At 47.3% G+C, this 7,215-nt stretch overlaps 1 pseudogene across 1 annotated transcript in view; it reads left to right on the forward strand.

Moving 5' to 3' along the window:
• LOC146863592 (uncharacterized) overlaps positions 1-6,703 on the forward strand; it is a 28,082-nt pseudogene extending 21,379 nt beyond the window's left edge. Inside the window, exon 2 of the transcript XR_014976826.1 lies at positions 6,023-6,703. The product of XR_014976826.1 is annotated as an uncharacterized LOC146863592 (transcript). The remainder of the gene's footprint in view (positions 1-6,022) is intronic.
• Positions 6,704-7,215: the final 512 nt, after the last annotated feature.

Consider the following 7,215-nt stretch of genomic DNA (forward strand, 5'->3'; position numbering starts at 1 on the left):
ACTGCACAAAATTCATCATGTGCGTATCCCAATATATTAATCCTGGGTATGTAGCAGCAGGTTAAGTATCGTCTTTGGTAAAATTCTAGATCGGAAGGAGCTTCATAATAATTACACTCCCACTTTGTCAGGAGTAGAGCAACAGCGTGATAACTGGCCTACTCACCTCCGCACCCTCCCCTTCTTCTCGCTTTTTCCCCTCTTCTTCTCTTCTATGTGGTCCTACAACCAGCGCCCCTCCTTCCGCTCCTCAGTCTTTTCTGAAACTGAAGCCCCCGGCCCTGGGGCCCCCTCAAGCCCTAGTATTCTTTATCCCCTCAGAATTCCTACAGCCTTCTCCCACCCTTTCTTCTCCCTTCATTCCTTCACATTTTCCCCCATAGCCCCAATCACTTTCTTCTTCACATTTACGTTTTATCCTTTCTGCCCCTACATGCTCTCTCCCCTTCACTTATCCCTCAATGTATACCCTCCCCTCCCCTCCATCATGTTCTCATACATCCTTTCTGGTACCCCTTCCATCACTTTGTGCCTCTCCACGTCTGCATTCTTATCCCACCCTTAACTTCCACGTCCTCTCACCTGATTCTCCTCACTGGCATCCCACTTCCCTTCCTCTCCAGCAATTCTGCACTCCCCTGACTCTGTTTCTTGCCTATCAAACCCCCCCTCCCCCCGCCCCGGGAATCCGTGGCTTCTCTTCCGCCTTCTCAAATACCCTTCTCTTTTGTTGCATTCCGCCAACTCTGCTCTACCCCTGCACCCTTTCCTGGGCTAGTCTGGCCACAGAGGACACAGGGAAGCCCCCTGGTAGTCTGAGCACTGGCAGCGGCTTTTAAAGTTGGGATTATTAATAGGGTTCCCTGTTTAATTTATTTTTAAATATTTCCATCTGCATTTATCCATATTTATTTTTGTGGCCGTCTTTTTGGTATTTATACATATTGTTTTTTTGTTTTGACAAGAAATGGATTGCTAAAATGGTGTATTTCCACATTTCTTTAACTAATGAACATCCACTCTTACGTTCATGCCTGTCGTATTTTAGCAGTATAGCAAAACCCTACAGCCTCAGGAAAATATTACCATTCTATACAAATTTATGTTCCTGTATTTAGTGAAATCTCATCCTGTTTTTTCACTCCCTAGGCTGTGTATCTGCTCAACTGTCGGCCTGGGATTCATGAGTATCATTCACAAGAAGCACCATTTTCTGTATTTTTCCACTTTTTAAAAATAAATACAGTCAGGAAGCAGATTGTTTTCTGTCTGTATTTATCTGTAAAAGTCAATAAAAACAGAAAACTGGAAGCTTTAATTATTAACTACCCAGCCTGACAAAAAGCCTTGAGAGCAAATGCACAATTTTCCTGCAAAAATCTTAGGATGTTTAGCTCTCCATAATCACTTTGCAAGACACGGCACGTGCATGGAGACATTTGTACGGGGATGGTTGCGTGGGGGTGGGGGGGGCTGAACACCTTTTTTGCGATTAATGTCATTCTATTTGGATAGCAGTTTTTCATTTTGTGAACCTGTCTTTCCAAAGTGGCAATGGCGAGAAGTCAAGAACTTACTCCATGAGGTGGTGAAGGGACTGGAACTCAAATACAGGATAATACAGCAATCACACTCAACAAGCTTTATATTTGGCTGAGCTTTACCATATACTTTGGCCTTGTTTAGGGGAGGAGTTATGGAATTGTCTTAAACCCTAAAACACCGAATTGCTAATAGCAGTATCCACCATATTGAAAGCCAAGTTTTGACCGACTGCCACGAGCCCCAAAAAGAAGGTCCTGCAATTTACTCATGTGTTGTATTCATTATATGAAAATATTGGGTTACCTTCGAAACAGGCTCAATACAGGTAGCAAGCGCTTATAAAAAAAAAAAAAAAACAAGCACAGGCAAAGCCAATTGGTTTTGCCTTTTACACCTATTGGCTTTGCCAATGCTTTTTGTCGATGCACAGCATCAGCCCCAAAAAAAGATGTGATGCCAATGTGTGCATGCACGCATACGCATCAATATGCTGTTGGTGCAGTATTGTTTTGTATGCGTGTGCATGTGTGATGTATGTGTGTGCATGCATGATGATGTTTGCGTGTATATTTCACTATGCTTGCATGTATCTATGGGCACTGACGATACCTCCCCGCAACCCCTCCTCCCACCTTCAATATATTGAATGTCTTCCCCGGATACAAGTCCCCCAGGTCTGGCATCTTTCCTCCCTCCATTGGGCCACAGACATATCCTGGTTTATTTGCCGGAATGGCTGCAGCCACCAGATTTGCAAGGACCTGGAGAATGGGGGCATCAGATGCAGTGCTTAATTTGAGCCAGTGGTTTCTAGTGCTTGGCACCAGCACTAATTGCCGGCTCCGGCACTTAATTGCCTGGACCTGCACTTATGACAGGTGCCACATGGTGGCGCTGTTTGTGTAATTTAAAGATGAGCAGTAAAACAGTTGTTTTTTTTATTCAATAGACATTCAAAACAACTAATACCTGCCACCCAAGCCATTCCTAAAGCTTTGGCGGTCTCGAACAGTCTGAATTGTCACACTTACGTGTGATGCGTAGTAATTATATAAGTACAGTGGCAATGTGTGGTCAAACTGCGGTGGCCTCCTGACGAGGGCCTGGCTACTTTTTTTTGGGGGGGGGGGGGGACATATTAAGCACTGATAGATAAACCTCTCGAGCAGCCTCCGAAGGAAGGAAGGGCATTTATAGAGCGCATGGCTACCCGGAAGCATCCCAGCGCTGGTAACTGACTCGGGGGACCAGAAGGGCTTAAGGAAAGAGCATGGTCCCATGCTGATGCCACTTGGTGCATGCCGTGTGAGTACTCTTCAGGCAAATTTCCTCCCTAAGCCCGCTGCAGTGGTGTTCCTTGATGCCACAAAGGCGTTTGATACCTTGGAATGGTCGTTTCTGTTCACAATCCTGGGTCGAATGGGGTTCAGTCCGCTTTTTATAAACCGTATTCAGCTACTATACAGCTCCCCTAGAGCTCGGATTAGGGTCAACGGGATGCTTTCGTACCCGTTCCCGATATCCCGTGGCACAAGACAAGGGTGCCCTCTTTCTCCACTGTTGTTCGCAATAGCAATGGACCCGCTTGCAGCGCGGGTACGCCAACATCACATGGCTCGAGGAATAGGCTTTAGTTCCAGATGTCTTCTGATTTCGCTCTACGCGGACGATGTCACTTTATACCTGATAAACCCGAAAGAAAATCTGGCCCCTGTTTTGAGGGAATTTATCCGATTCGGGGGTCTGGCTGGGATAACCGTCAACTGGTCCAAGTCGGGGATTTTCCCCTTAACGGACGGCACGCCTAAATCAGACTCTGAGTATCCGTTACAGTGGGAAGCAGACCGGGTAAATCTGGGAATATAGGTCAGTAGGGATGTGCAGGAAATTTGGAATCTAAATTATGGAAGAGCTATGACTTGGTTGGAGGAGAAGGTCAAAATATGGACGAAACTCCCGCTCTCTTTGACTGGTAGGCTGGCCTTAACCAAAATGATCCTACTTCCCAAGTTTTTGTATCTGTTTGCAAATATTCCCATTCCCTTAACGACACATTTCTTTAACTCTCTAAGGTCAAGGCTGGTGACGCTGGCGTGGGCAGGGGGGTCAGGCGAGAGTCTCTTGGGAGCTGCTGACACTCCCGTTGAGGCAGGGGGGATGGGTGCACCAGACATGCGGTTATATGCGCTTAGCGCTCAGGCTCAGTATCTACACTACTGGGTGCACCCAACACCTTTCCAGCCACACGTGGCGGTGGAACGTGATGTGATCGCGCCGACTCCGTTGAATGTGGCGATCTGTATGCCAGCTGGCCGCCCCAGAGTGGACATAGACACTGCCGGCACGCTGAGATGGGCCTGGGGGGAGCTGCGAAGGAGAGCGGGGGTCCCAGTACTTTATGCCCCATCATTGTCAATAGCACGGAATCCTCTACTGCCGTTTGCTATGGATGGCATTGATGGGACACTTGTACAGAAAATGTGCCTCCGCACGTTTGCTGACTTGTACCCTGACAATGTGTTCAGACCCCCTCCATCTGGAGAGGGAAACTGTGCAGTGCCCTTCGCCGAGAGCTTCCTGTATCATAAGCTCCGGGCGGCATGTAAGGCCCTTAGTGGGGACTTCCCGGCTGCTCCGCCGGCTTTGGATGCCCTGGAGAGCGTGGTTGGATCTCCTTCAACCCCCCCCCGCAAGTTGGTAATGCGGATTTATAAGATTATGCAAGATTCGGCTGCGGTGATCTGCCCTAAATCATTGCAATACTGGAATGCTGAGCTGGCAGTCCCGCTGACGGAGGACCAGTGGAAGTTTTGCTGTGGGCAGGCAACTGAGCTGTCGCCTAATTACAGGCTCAGATTAATTCACTTCAAGTTTCTGCACCGGTTTATAGAACCCCCTATAGGGCTGCACAGGATGGGGTTGCGTACAGATAGTGAATGCTGGAGATGTGGATTCTCCCCTGCCACGTTTATGCACATGGCTTGGGACTGCCCAAAATTAACGTAGTTCTAGTCGAAGATATTCACCTCCGTCAATCAAATCATTGGAAGATTTGATTTACCGACTCCCGAAGTGGGGTTGCTGGGGTTTGTCAAAAACACATTGCCGAAAGCGCTTAAATTGCATGCTCTGTTATTATTGTTTGCTAAAAGGCAGGTGGCGCTGTGCTGGGGTGGGAGGAGGTTGCCAACAGTTGAGGGCTGGTTGGATGCGGTGACTTACGGTCACACTCAGCTCTCTGTTTTTTGGGAACTCATGCCGCCCACTTCCAGGCCGCGAGATATCTGGGAGCCATTTTTGCAATGGGCGCACAGCCGGCAGGTTGGGAATGAGTAGATCTGTGGGGGCTCCCGGTTTAGGATACCACTGAGGGATGGGAAGGGTGGGAGGTGGGCTCGAATATTTGGTATCTCGAGCACTGCTGCAGAGGGAGCGCACCTAGGTACAAATGACGGGGAAGGTATGTAGCGAGGGCTGCGATTCTGGCGGAAGATATGAAGATGGAGTGGAAGTGTAGGGAAAATGTGTCATATTGAGCCCTTGAAGGGTAATGTACAGGTGGAGGTTTTACGACGCAACGGGATATGTAGCTAACACCCAGCAAAATGTGTGATTCACAGTTGCATTCTTTATCCTCTGTTTGTCCCACGTCCGGACATGATGCTATAAGGGAATATACTGATCGTACTGGTTTGTCTGTTTGTTGTTGGTATATTGTATTGAATGTAATTGAAAATGTCAATTAAAAAATAAATAAATAACAAAAAAATCCTCCCTACATCTAGCTTCCTCTCCCATTAACCGCCTGAGAAGGCTTTTCCAATCGCCCCCTACATGCACCACCTTGCAGCATGCTGTAGCTATGCATTGTAATATGCCTCCAGGTCTGGCAGTCCTAGGCCGCCCTCCTCCCTATACATCATCAGTATCTCCAGCCTGAGTCTTCTTCTTCTGCCTGCATACACCCAGGGGACCCGAAGGCTGTAACTCCTTAATGCTCGATCTTGCAATGGCTCACACGGCACATTTTTAATCCGCGTAACTGGCTGGATCACCTAATGTGTTCTAAATATAAATTGTTTTTTGACCCTAGGAAATAATACCAAGTTTGTATAAAAAGACTTTAAGATAATCAGATTGGTTCAGCGTGTGATGCATGTCTTCTGCAAGCCGGCTCTATCAACAAGCATTGAAAATGCAATAGGTCTCGCCTTTGATTAGGTTAAGGCCATTTGCTTTGCTAATGGTATTGTATAGCAAAGCAAAGGGCTTTAACTTAATAAAAGGCGAGACCTATTGCATTTTTAATGCTGGTCTTCTCTCTCCTACCAGTCACACCACAGTCACAATAGATTGTTTCTCCTCTAAATGTCTCAATCATTTTAGAGGGGACGGTGATTGCACTGCTATAATCAATAATAAAGTCTGTGTTGTTGATCAATGAATAATGCCTGCATTTTTGTTTTACTCTCTACAGATTGGGCCTTTGAATGGTTATGCGATACGTCAATATAGCGCCCGAAGTAAACCGAAGCAAACCGTGGTTGGACCAGTACAGAATAGTTTGCACAAGACCAATGCCCCTCTCACACGTCCTCAGCACGAAGGCCAAGTAGCCCCCTTGGAAGAAATCTCATATATATGTGGTGACTGTGGGAGAAGCTTTGTAGGACACTTGTATTTTGCAGAACATCAGAAGACACACCAAGAGAGGATTTATAAATGTGTTAAATGCAGACAGCCCTTTACACATGAAACCACCCTGCTTCGGCACTTACAAAGTCACACTGTACCGGAACACAGTGATGAGGCGCATGAAATGTCTGCAGGCCGTGAGATATCTTTGAGGACTCGGGCACAAGGAAAGAATCGCCACCAATCTACTCTCTGTGCTGGAAGCCTCAGTGACGCTTGGCATTTGGAGCAGCATCAAAAGGCTGACAAGGCCATGCACCACATCCCTTGCCACACTGGTCGCCGGCACGTCCACAACAGGGCTGATTCAGAAAGACCCGAGAAGAAGCACAATGGAGTAACCCCATACCACTGCCCCCACTGCAAATCTAGTTTCCGTTTGAGAGGCAGCCTGACTCTGCATATGAAAATTCACAGAAACTTACGGAAACATGATTAAAATCTTGGCAGCAGAATGAGGTAAAGGATGAAGGCGCCACCCGCAATTCAGAGCTGAGCAGCTGTGGGGAGTGCCACTGATGGGGAAATGTGTTGACCAAATCTGAGCAGAAAGGAGCTGCCACTTCCTGCATTGACCGAACCACCCCAAAACTGAGCACTCGTGTGTGTGTATGTCGGAGTGTCACCAAGCTGATTTCCTAAGATTGCTGCTACTGGAAAAAGACGCTGTTGTCGACACCGTGACGACACCATAAGTAATAAGCAAATCTTGTGCCCCTCACAATGAGGCTGCTTGAAACAATAAGGGAGAGAGTTCAGTTTAAGGCACTGCCTTGAATGACTAATTTAAGTTCAATCACGTTGGCCAAAGCTCTTTGAGCATAAACCATTGAAGATAAAGACCCCATGGTTGATCAGTGTCCATGTTCAGAGCGGCAGCATCTGATCCTTGCGCTATTCCATGGCAGGACAGTGGGAAGAAGAGCAGCTGGTCAGGACCTTAGTCTGGGGCTTATGGGGCACCACAACGTACGC

Source organism: Triturus cristatus, chromosome 2_1 (assembly GCF_964204655.1).
Source record: "Triturus cristatus chromosome 2_1, aTriCri1.1, whole genome shotgun sequence".
Taxonomy (NCBI): domain Eukaryota; kingdom Metazoa; phylum Chordata; class Amphibia; order Caudata; family Salamandridae; genus Triturus; species Triturus cristatus.